The 12506-nt window shown below is 38.7% G+C and overlaps 1 non-coding gene across 1 annotated transcript; it reads right to left on the bottom strand.

Annotated features, from left to right (window-relative positions):
• Positions 1–1305: 1305 nt before the first annotated feature.
• On the bottom strand, positions 1306–1413 carry LOC112774498 (small nucleolar RNA R71). Its single transcript, XR_003188986.1, has one exon. It is a non-coding gene; the product is annotated as a small nucleolar RNA R71 (small nucleolar RNA).
• Between the last annotated feature and the right edge of the window lie 11093 nt (positions 1414–12506).

The raw sequence follows: 12506 nt of genomic DNA, 5'->3' as shown, positions 1-12506 counted from the left end.
ATTTTGGGCGTTAAACTCCAGAATGGATGCCATTCTGGGCGTTTAACACCAGGACGACACTAGAGGGAAGATTTTGTTTTTAATTCAAATCTTTTTCAAATTTTCATAATTTTTCAAAATCAAATCTTTTTCAAATTATATCTTTTCAATCATATCTCTTCAAAATCAATTTCTTTCCATTTTTTTTATTATTATTATTTTCGAAAATCCTTGCTATAATTAATGATTTACTTCAAAATTTTCAAGTTGTTACTTGCCTATTAAGAAAGGATCAAATTTTAAATTTTAGAATCATATCTTTTAATTTCTTATTAGTCAAGTAATCAACTTTAATTTTAAAACTTTCTTTTTTTAATTTGATTTTCAATCATATCTTCTCAATCATATCTTTTCAATCACATCTTTTTCAAAATTAACTCTCAATCATATCTTTTTTATTTCTAATTTCAAAATCTTTTTAAAAAATCACTTAATTCTTTCCCAATCTTAGTTTTCGAAAATCAATTACCAAATTTTCAAAAATTCTTTTAATTATTTCAAAATCTTTTACTTTAATTTTGAAAATTCTTCCCCTCTTCTCACATCCTTCTATTTAAGGGACTAACACTCCTCCTCAAGGTGCAATTCGAACTCTATCCTTCTTGATAAGTTTGAATTCTCTTCTATCTACCTTCTTCTTCTATTCTTCTTTTCCTCTGACACCTCAAGGAATCTCTATACTGTGACATAGAGGATTCCCTACTTTCTTGTTCTCTTCTCTTTTATATGAGCAGGAACAAAGATAAAGGCATACTTATTCAAGCTGATCCTGAACCTGAAAGGACCTTGAAGAGAAAGCTAAGAGAAGCTAATGCACAATTCTCTCTAGAGGGCCTAACAGAGCTTTTCAAGGAAGAAGAAACCATGGCAGCCGAAAACAACAATGCCAACCATGCAAGGAAGGTGCTTGGTGACTTTACTGCACCTACTCCCGACTTTTATGGGAGAAGCATCTCAATCCCTGCCATTGGAGCAAATAACTTTGAGCTTAAGCCTCAATTAGTTTCTCTGATGCAACAGAATTGCAAGTTTCATGGACTTCCATTGGAAGATCCTCATCAGTTTTTAGCTGAATTCTTGCAAATCTGTGACACTGTCAAGACTAATGGGGTTGACCCTGAAGTCTACAGACTTATGCTCTTCCCTTTTGCTGTAAGAGACAAAGCTAGGACATGGTTGGATTCACAACCCAAAGAAAGCCTGAACTCTTGGGAAAAGCTAGTCAATGCCTTCTTGGCAAAGTTCTTTCCACCTCAAAAACTGAGCAAGCTTAGAGTGAAAGTCCAAACCTTCAGACAAAAGGAAGGAGAATTCCTCTATGAAGCTTGGGAAAGATACAAGAAATTGATCAGAAGGTGTCCTTCTAACATGCTTTCTGAATGGAGCATCATAGGTATCTTCTATGATGGTCTGTCTGAACTATCCAAGATGTCATTGGATAGCTCTGCTGGAGGATCTCTTCATCTGAAGAAGACGCCTGCAGAAGCTCAGGAACTCATTGAAATGGTTACAAATAACCAATTCATGTACACTTCTGAAAGGAATCCTATGATTAATGGGACAACTCAGAAGAAAGGAGTTCTTGAGATTGATACTCTGAATGCCATATTGGCTCAGAACAAGACATTAACTCAACAAGTTAATATGATCTCTCAGAGTCTGTCTGGAATACAAGTAGCAACAGGCAGTACTAAAGAAGCTTCCTCTGAAGAAGAAGCTTATGATCCTGAGAACCCAGTAATGGAAGAGGTGAATTACATGGGAGAACCCTATGGAAACACCTATAATCCTTCATGGAGAAATCATCCAAATCTCTCATAGAAGGATCAACAGAGACCTCAATAAGGTTTCAACAATAGTAATGGTGGAAGAAACAGGTTTAGCAATAGCAAGCCTTTTCCATCATCTTCTCAGCAATAGACAGAGAATTCTAAGCAGAGCCCCTCTGACTTAGCAACCATAGTCTCTGATCTAATCAAAACCACTCAAAGTTTCATGACTGAAACAAGGTCCTCCATTAGAAATTTAGAGGCACAAGTGGGTCAGTTGAGTAAGAAAGTTACTGAACTCTCTCCTAGTACTCTCCCAAGCAATACAGAAGAGAATCCAAAAAGAGAGTGCAAGGCCATAACCACAACCCACATGGCCGAACCTGGAGAGGAGGAAGAGGCAGTGATCTCCACTGAGGAAGACCTCAATGAACGTCCACTGGCCTCCATGGAGTTCCCTGATGGGGAACCATGGGAATCTGAGGCTCACACAGAGACCATAGAGATTCCATTGAATTTACTTCTGCCATTCATGAGCTCTGATGAGTATTCTTCCTCTAAAGAGGATGAAGATGTTACTGAAGAGCAAGTTGCTAAGTACCTTGGAGCAATCATGAAGCTAAATGCCAGGTTGTTTGGTAATGAGACTTGGGAGGATGAACCTCCATTGCTCATCAAAGAACTGGATGACTTGACTAGGCTGAAATTACCTCTGAAGAGACAAGACCCTGGAAAATTCTTCATCCCTTGTACCATAGACACCATGACCTTTGAAAAGGCTCTGTGAGACCTGGGGTCAAGTATAAACCTTATGCCTCTTTCTGTAATGGAGAAGCTAGGGATCATTGACGTACAAGCTGCTAGAATCTCACTAGAGATGGCAGACAATTCAAAGAAACAAGCTTATGGACTTGTAGAGGATATCTTGGTAAAGGTTGAAGACCATTACATCCCTGCTGATTTCATAATCCTAGAGACTGGAAAGTGTATGGATGAATCCATCATCCTTGGCAGATCCTTTCTAGCCACAGCAAAAGCTGTGATTGATGTTAACAGAGGAGAATTGATCATTCAAGTGAATGAAGACTCCCTTGTGTTTAAAGCTAAAGGATATCCCTCTGTAACCATGGAGAGGAAGCATGAAGAGCTTCTCTCAATACAGAGTCAAACAGAGCTCTCACAGTCAAACTCTAAGTTTGGTGTTGGGAGGCCACAACCAAACTTTAAGTTTGGTGTTGAACCCCCACATTTAAACTCTAAGTTTGGTGTTGGGAGGTTCCAACATTGCTCTAAACATCTGTGAGGCTCCATGAGAGCCAATGTTAAGCTATTGACATTAAAGAAGCGCTTGTTGGGAGGCAACCCAATCTTTAACTATCTATATTGAATTTCTTTTTTCTTTTGTTATTTTATGTTTTCTGTAGGTTGATGATCATGTGAAGTCACAAAAACAATTGAAAAAGTAAAAACAGAAGGAAAAACAGAATGAAAAATAGAACACCCTAGAGGAGAAACTTACTGGCGTTTAAACGCCAGTAAGGGTAGCAGAATGGGCATTAAACGCCCAGTCTGGCACCATTCTGGGTGTTTAACGACAGAAATGGGCACCAGACTGGCATTAACGCCAGGAATGGGCAAGAAGTTGGCGTTAAACGCTAGAAATGGGCAGCAGCCTGGCGTTTAACGCCAGGATTGGCAGCAAGGGGCGTTTTGCACGCTACATGGTGCAGGGATGAGAAATCATTGACACCTCAGGATCTGTGGACCACACAGGATCCCCACCTACCCCACCTCTCTCTCTCTTCTTCACTCATTCACCAATCACCTCAATACCTCTTCCCCAAAAATCCCTCACCTATCAAATCCCACTATTCTCTTCACCACTCACATCCATCCTTCATAAAACCCCACCTACCTCACCATTCAAATTCAAACTACTTTCCCACCCAAATCCACCCATAATGGCCAAACCATACCCCCTCTCCACTCCTATATAAACCCATCTTCACTCCTTCATTTTCACACAACATACACACTACCTATCCCCCTTGGCCGAACCACTAAGCCCCCTCCACCTCCTCTATTTCTTCTTCTTCTACTCTCTTTTTTTCTTTTTTTGCTCGAGGACGAGCAAACCTTCTAAGTTTGGTGTGGTAAAAGCTAAAGCTTTTTGGTTTTTTCATAACCATTTATGGCACCAAAGGCCGGAGAAACCTCTAGAAAGAGGAAAGGAAAGGCAAAAGCTTCCACCTCCGAGTCATGGGAGATGGAGAGATTCCTCTCAAGGGTGCATCAAGACCACTTCTATGAAGTTGTGGCCAAGAAGAAGGTGATCCCCGAGGTCCCTTTTAAGCTAAAAAAGGATGGAGCAAACAAGAGATCCCACTCATGGACAAGAGCATGAGGAAATTCCTCATCATGAAATCTCTGAGATGCCTCAAGGGATGCATTTTCCTCCACAAAACTATTGGGAGCAAATCAACACCTCCCTAGGAGAATTAAGTTCCAATATGGGACAACTAAGGGTGGAGCACCAAGAGCATTCCATCCTTCTCCATGAAATTAGAGAAGACCAAAGGACCATGAGAGAGGAGCAACAAAGGCAAGGAAGAGACATTGAGGAGCTCAAGCACTCCATTAGATCTTCAAGAGGAAGAACAAGCCGCCATCACTAAGGTGGACCCGTTCTTTAATCTCCTTGTTCTTTATTTTCTGTTTTTCGAAAATTATGCTTATTTATATTTGTGTCTTTATTACATGATCATTAGTGTCTAAGTGTCTATGCCTTAAAGCTATGAAAATGAATCCATAACCTTTCTTAAATGAAAAATGTTTTTAATTGAAAAAGAAGTGCATGAATTTCGAATTTTAAAACAGTTTAATTATTTTGATGTGGTGGCAATACTTTTGTCTTTCTGAATGAATGCTTGTTAAAATTGTTATTTGATGATCTGAAAAATCATAAAATTGATTCTTGAAGCAAGAAAAAGCAGTGAAAAGCTTGCAGAAAAAAATATATGCGAAAAAAAAGAAGAAAAAAAAAGAAGAGAAAGAAAAGCAAGCAGAAAAAGCCAATAACCCTTTAAACCAAAAGGCAAGGGTAAAATAAAAAGGATCCAAGGCTTTGAGCATCAGTGGATAGGAGGGCCCACAGGAATAAAATCCTGGCCTAAGCGGCTAAACCAAGCTATCCCTAACCATGTGCTTATGGCGTGAAGGTGTCAAGTGAAAACTTGAGACTGAGCAGTTAAAGTCGTGGTCCAAAAGCAAAAAGAGTGTGCTTAAGAGCTCTGAACACCTTTAATTGGGGACTCTAGCAAAGCTGAGTCACAATCTAAAAAGGTTCACCCAGTTATGTGTCTGTGGCATTTATGTATCCGGTGGTAATACTGGAAAATAAAATGCTTTGGGTCACGGCCAAGACTCATAAAGTAGCTGTGTTCAAGAATCAACATACTTAACTAGGAGAATCAATAACACTATCTGGATTCTGAGTTCCTATAGAAGCCAATCATTCTGAACTTCAAAGGATAAAGGGGGATGCCAAAACTGTTCAGAAGCAAAAAGCTACAAGCCCCGCTCATCTAATTAATACTGATCTTCATAGATGTTTTTGGAATTCATTGTATATTCTATTCTTTTTATCCTATATAATTTTCAGTTGCTTGGGGACAAGCAACAATTTAAGTTTGGTGTTGTGATGAGCGGATAATTTATACGATTTTTGGCATTGTTTTTAGTATATTTTTAGTATATTTTAATTAGTTTTTATTATATTTTTATTAGTTTTTATTTAAAAATTACATTTTTGGACTTTACTATGAGTTTGTGTATTTTTCTGTGGTTTCAGGTATTTTCTGGCTGAAATTGAGGGACCTGAGCAAAAATCTGATTCAGAGGCTGAAAAAGGACTGCAGATGCTGTTGGATTCTGACCTCCTTGCACTCGAAGCGGATTTTCTGGAGCTACAGAAGCCCAATTGGCGCGCTCTCAATTGCGTTGGAAAGTAGACATCCTGGGCTTTCCAGCAATATATAATAGTCTATACTTTGCCCAAGATTTGATGGCCCAAACCGGCGTTCCAATTCAGCTTAAGAATTCTGGCGTCAAAACGCCAGAACTGGCATAAAAGCTGGAGTTAAACGCCCAAACTGGCACAAAAGCTGGCGTTTAACTCCAAGAAAAGTCTCTACACATGGAAGCATCAATGCTCAGCCCAAGCACACACCAAGTGGGCCCGGAAGAAGATTTATGCATTAATTACTTATTTCTGTAACCCTAGGCTACTAGTTCTCTATAAATAGGACCTTTTACTATTGTATTTGACACACATCTTTGGACGTTTAGTCCCTAGACCTTGGAGGCTGGCCATTCGGCCATGCTTACACCATTATCACTTTTGTATTTTCAACGGTGGAGTTTCTACACACCATAGATTAAGGTGTGGAGCTCTGCTGTTCTTCATGAATTAATGCAAAGTACTATTGTTTTTCTAATCAACTCAAGTATATTTCTTCTCCAAGATATTCATTCGCACCCAAGAACATGATGAATGTGATGATTATGTGACACTCATCACCATTCTCACCTATGAACGTGTGACTGACAACCACTTCCGTTCTACATGCAAACAAGCTTGAATGTGTATCTCTTGGGTTTCTAATCTAAGATTAGAACCTTCATGGTATAGGCTAGAATTATTGGCGGCCATTCCTAAGATCTGGAACATCTAAACCTTGTCTGTGGTATTCTGAGTAGGATCTGGGAAGGGATGACTGTGACGAGCTTCAAACTCGCGATTGTTGGGCGTATGACAAACGCAAAAGGATCAATGTATCCTACTCCAACATGATCGAGAACCGACAGATAATTAGCCGTGCGGTGACAGCGTGCGTAGAACATTTTCACTGAGAGGACGGGAAGTAACCATTAATAACGGTGATGCCCAACATAAAGCTTGCCATGGAAAGGAGTATGAATGATTGGAAGAAGGCAATAGGAAAGCAGAGGTTCAGGAGGAACAAAGCATCTTCATATGCTTATTTGAAATTCCAACCAAAGAATTACATAAGTATCTCTATCTTTATTTTATGTTTTATTTATCTTTTAATTATCAATTCTCCATCACCATCTGAATTCGCCTGACTGAGATTTACAAGGTGACCATAGCTTGCTTCAAGCCGACAGTCTCTGTGGGATCGACCCTTACTCACGTAAGGTATTACTTGGACGACCCAGTGCACTTGCTGGTTAGTTGTGCGGAATTGTGACAAAGTGTGATTCACATTTGAGAGCTCCAAGTCCTTTGGCGCCATTGTTGATGATCACAATTTCGTGCACCAGCGGACCTGGGCATTTAGTACCAGAAGCCTTGTAAAACGTGCCAAGCCTGGCGTTTAGCGGAAGCAAGTCAGTAGCAAAAGGAAGCTCTCTGCCCATTAGGGCGCTAAACGCCAAGGCTGGCATTTAGCGCCAGGAAGACAGAATCAAAGGAGGAGCATCTTTAGTTGGATTTGGCTTTTAATTGTTATATTTTATTTTGTTTTAGCTATTTTTATTTACAAACAAAATCTTTTAAGTTTAGAATTTATTGTTTTATTTTAGTTTAAAATCAAGTTAGGTTAGATATAAAAGAGAAAATATTTAGCTCTTCGGGAATCTTCTCTCACTTACGGATTTCATTCTACAGTTTACACTTTTTAGAACCCTAGTTTTCTCTCTGAGTCATGAGCCACTAAACCTCATTGGTTAAGGTTAGGAGCTCTATTTATTCCATGGATTAATACTATTTCTAATTTATTTTGATAACGTATTGATTTCAATTTCAAGGATTTGTTTTCTTCTTCATCTTAGGGATCTGGGTATGTGGTGCTTGAAATTGAACTTGCACGTTTCACACAGATGAACCGGTAAGTGCACCGGGTCGTCCAAGTAATACCTCAGGTAAGTGTGGGCCGAATCCCATGGAGATTGTCAGATTGAGCAAGCAATGGCTATCTTGTAGATCTTAGTCAGACGATTAGAAAAGATGGTTGTTTGTTTGAAAGCATAAATAAAATAGTAAAGAATGAAATACCAGGCTGGTGTGAAAACAATGATCGATATTCAGTTAAGGCTTCAGAGATCCGGATTCTTTCCAGATTAAATTTTCTTATTGTTTACATCAATAACGAATGATTCCTTCAATGGCAGCTGTACGTGATTAACTCATGTCATCTATTCAAATTAATCTCTTCTAAACCATAGCAGTCCACCATATCTGAGCAACTCATGTCCTCTCATCAAGTTAACTCATGGCTTCCCACTATGGCCGAAGGTGAAGCCCTAAGCAATCCACTCCCCTTCGCGATCCTACTCAAAACGCCACAGACAAGGTCGGATCTTCCGGATCAGGGAACGCTGCTTCTCTGACTCTAGCCTTAACCCCACAGAGACCTCAATAACCCATGGTCAATGGGATTTTATGTCCCATATCCAAAGTTTCCCAAGTACGCTCTTGGAATCTGCAATGTAATGTCCAGCTTTTGCTCAATGCTTTCCGGGTCAGGACTCGCATGGAACCCAAGTAGAACAAGGATGAATGTCACGGTTCATCCTCAATTCATGAGATGAAGAATGATGGTGCACGAAACTACCTCAGAGAATTCACACAGATAGACCAGCAAGTATACTGGGTCATCCAAGTAATACCTCAAGTGAGTGAGGGTCGATCCCATGGAGATTGTTGGTTTGAGCAAGCAGTGGACACCTTGCAGATCTTAGTTAGGCGGATAGAAAATTATAAGTTGTCAAGGAAAAAGCATAAAACAAATTAAATAAATAAAATTTTACTAATGAGACGAGAATTCAATGGTAATACAATGGTTGAGGCTTTGGAGATGCTTTGTCTTTCCGGATTAACTTTTCTTACTGTCTTCTTTAATAACCTTCTGATTCCTTCAATGGTAGCCATAAATGATTAACCCATGTCCTCTCATCAAGTTAACCTCCTCTACTGTAGTAATCCACCACGTTGAGATGACTCATGTCCTATCATCAAGCCACCTCTAGGTTTCTCACTGTAGAAGAAGATGAAGCTCTAAGCAGTCCACTCCCCTTCACGATCCTACTCAAGGTGTGACAGACAAGGCAGATCTTCTGGATCAGAAAGTGCTGCTTCTCTGACTCTAGCCTTAAGGCCACAGAGACTTCACACATCCATAGTCAACAGGATTATATGTCACATATCCAAAGTTGCTAAGATGCTCTATTGGAATTCGCAATGCAATCTCTAGCTTTAGTTCAATGCTATCCAGGTCAGGAATCACACAGAAACAATGTAGAACAAGGCTAATTGTCACGGGTCACCCTCAATTCATAAGATGAAGAACGAGGTTGCATAAGAGAACAAAATCAGACATATTGAATGAAAACAGTAATATTATTGATCCATGAAACTCAGCAGAGCTCTTAACCTTAACCTTAGGAGGTTAGTGACTCATACTGTACAGAAAATAATAATAAAAGGTTCGAATGAGCAAAGATCAAAAGGTTTAAAAGTCCTTAACAATGGTGATCTTTGTTATATTTATACTAGTCTAGTAACTAAGGATTACAGAAAATAAGATAAACTAGTCTTGTAGTGAGAAAATCTACTCCGGGAGCCCACTTGGTGAGTGTTTGGACTGAGATTGAGTATCTCCCATGAGCTAGTACTCCTTAGGGGCATTGAATGCCACCTCTGGGCTCCCTTTAGGGTGTTTCAATGCCAGCTACTCCCCTTTAGGCATTGAACGCCAGAGATGGGGCTGGAGGCTGGTGTTGAACGCCAATTTTGGGCCCTCATTTTCGAAGCAAAGTATAGAATATTATATATTTCTGAAAAGCCCTGGATGTTAGATTTCCATATCTGTTAAGAGCGTTCCATTTGGACTTATGTAGCTCTAGAAAAGCTCTTTTGAGTGTACAGAGGTCAGATCTTAATAGCATCTGCAGTCCTTTCTCTGCTTCTGAATCAGACTTTTGCTCAAGCTCCTCAATTTCAGCCAGAAAATACCTGAAATCACCATAAAATACAAAAACTCAAAGTAGAATCCAAAAATGTTAATTTTGCACTAAAACCTATGAAAACATAATAAAACTTAAACAAAACATACTAAAAACTATATGAAAATGATGCCAAAAAGCGTATAAAATATTCGCTCCTCAGAACACCAAACTTAAACTGTTGCTTGTCCGCAAGCAACCAAAAATAAAGTAGGATAAAAAGGAGAGAAGGATACAATAAATCTTAGAGTTCTCAATGAAGCTCAGATTCAATTAGATGAGCGGGACTAGTAGCTTTTTGCTTCTGAATAGTTTTGGTATCTCACTTTTCATTGAAGCTCAAAATGATTGGTACCTTTAGGAAATTAGAATCCAGATGATATTATTGATTCTCTTAGTTAAGTTCTTTTTTATTCTTGAACACAGATTCTTTAGGGTCTTGGCCGTGACCCTAAGAACTTTGTTTTCCAGTATTACCACCGGATACATAAATGCCACAGACACTTTAACTGGGTGAACCCTTTTAGATTGTGATTTAGCTTTGCTAGAATCCCCAGGCAGTGGTATCCAAAGTTCTTAAGCACACTCTTTGCTTTCGATCATGACTTTAACTGCTCAGTCTCAAGCTTTTAACTTGACACCTTCACACCACAAGCATATAGTTAGGGAAGCAGCTCTTTTGAACTGTTTAGGCCAAGATCTTTCTTCATTTAGGCCCTCCTAACCATTGATGCTCAAAGCCTTGGATCCTTGCTCTTGCCTCTTGGTTTAAAGAGCTATTGGCTTTTTCTGTTTCTTTCTTTTTCTACTTGCTCTTTTTTTTTCGAATATACATTTTTTTTTCTTTTATTACTTTATGTTGCTTTTTCTTGCTTCCATAATCAATTTTTGGATTTTTCAGATTACCAATAATACTTCACTTACTTTTATCATCATTCTTTTAAGAGCCAACATTCTTAACTCCAACATCAAATATGCACTATTCATTCATACATTCAGAAAGCAAAAGAAATGCCACCACATCAAATAATTGAACTATTCTTAATATATAATTTTCTTTTTCTTTTTCAATTAAAATAATTTTTCTTTTACAATGAAATTCATGCATCTTACTTTTCTTTTACAATTGAAATAATTTTTCTTTTAAGCAAGGTGAGAGATACATGGATTATTCATAGCTTTAAGACATAAAGAAAGATGATCATGCACTAGAAACAGATAATAAAACAAAATACATGAAAAACAGAAAAAAAATTAACATAGGCAACAGGGGAGTAAAGGGAACGAATCCACCTTAGTGATGGCGGTCATTACTCCTTCTGGAGGATCCAATAGAGTGCTTGATTTCCTCTCTGTCACGCCCTTGCGTCTGTTGTTCTTCCCTCATAACTCTTTGTTCTTCCCTCATGGCTCTTCGATCTTCTCTTATGTCATGGAGGATGGTGGAATGCTCTTGATGTCTCATCCTTAGTTGATCCATACTGGAGCTCAATTCTCCTAGAGAAGTGTGCAATTGGTCCCAATAGCCTTAGAGAGGAAAATACATCCTTTGAAGCATCTCAGGGATTTCTTGTTGAGGTAGCTCCACGTGATCTTGCTATGGTCCATGTGCTAACTCTCTAGTTTGCTCCATCCTCCTCTTGGTGATGGGCTTGTCCTCCTCAATAGGAATGTTTCCTTCTATGATAACTCCAGCTGAATTACATAAGTGACAGATAAGGTAGGGGAAGGCCAACCTTACTAAGAGGGAAGGCTTTTCAGCTTTCTTGTACAACTCTTGAGCTATTACCTCATGTACCTCCACCTAATTTCCAATCATGATGCAATGAATCATGATGGCTCTGTCAATGGTCACTTCTGACCAATTGCTAGTAGGGATGATAGAGTATTGGATAAATTCCAACCATCCTCTAGCTACTGGCTTGAGGTCAAGCCTTCTCAGTTGGATAGGCTTGCCTTGAGCATCCCTCTTCCACTGAGCTCCTTTCACTGATGATAGAGCATTTTAATGAACGGATTTTTGCTAGTAAAAAATTTCACAATAAATTCTCGTTGCTAGTATAGTTTCTAAACCAACAAAAAATCCTTTCATACAAAAATTAATTGTTTGTCACAAGTAACAAACACAAATAAAAATAATAACCGAAGTATTTAAACCTCGGGTCGTCTTTCAAGGAATTGCAGGGAGGTGTATCTATTATTGGTTATGGAAAAGTATCTTTTTGGATTTTTGAAAGGTTGAACAAGGAATTTAAATGACAAGAAAGTAAACTAATAGCTAAGAAAGTTCTTGGCAAGGTATGAGAATTAGAAGTCTATCCTAGCTATCCTTATCAATTGTGACATCAATTGTCCATTGCTCCTACTTAGTTAACCTCTAACTGTGAAGAAAAGTCAAGTGGATAAATCAATTTGATTCCTCAAGTCCTAGTCAACTCTTAAGGAAAGACTAGCTTTAGAGGGATCCAAATCAACTAGCAACTTTCAATTATCAATCAACAAAGGAGTTTGATAACTCAAGAGTCTCCAATTACTCAACCAAAGCCAAGAGGAGAGAAATCTACACTAAAATCCAATTAAGCATTTTATCAAATATTTGGGAGGCATAACATAAAAACATAGAAAACTAGCAAGGAATATTAAATCCAAACAACCAATTACAAACATCAATGA

This window comes from Arachis hypogaea, chromosome 18, assembly GCF_003086295.3.
Source record: "Arachis hypogaea cultivar Tifrunner chromosome 18, arahy.Tifrunner.gnm2.J5K5, whole genome shotgun sequence".
Classification (NCBI taxonomy): domain Eukaryota; kingdom Viridiplantae; phylum Streptophyta; class Magnoliopsida; order Fabales; family Fabaceae; genus Arachis; species Arachis hypogaea.
This window is presented reverse-complemented; position numbering and strand designations above follow the sequence as displayed.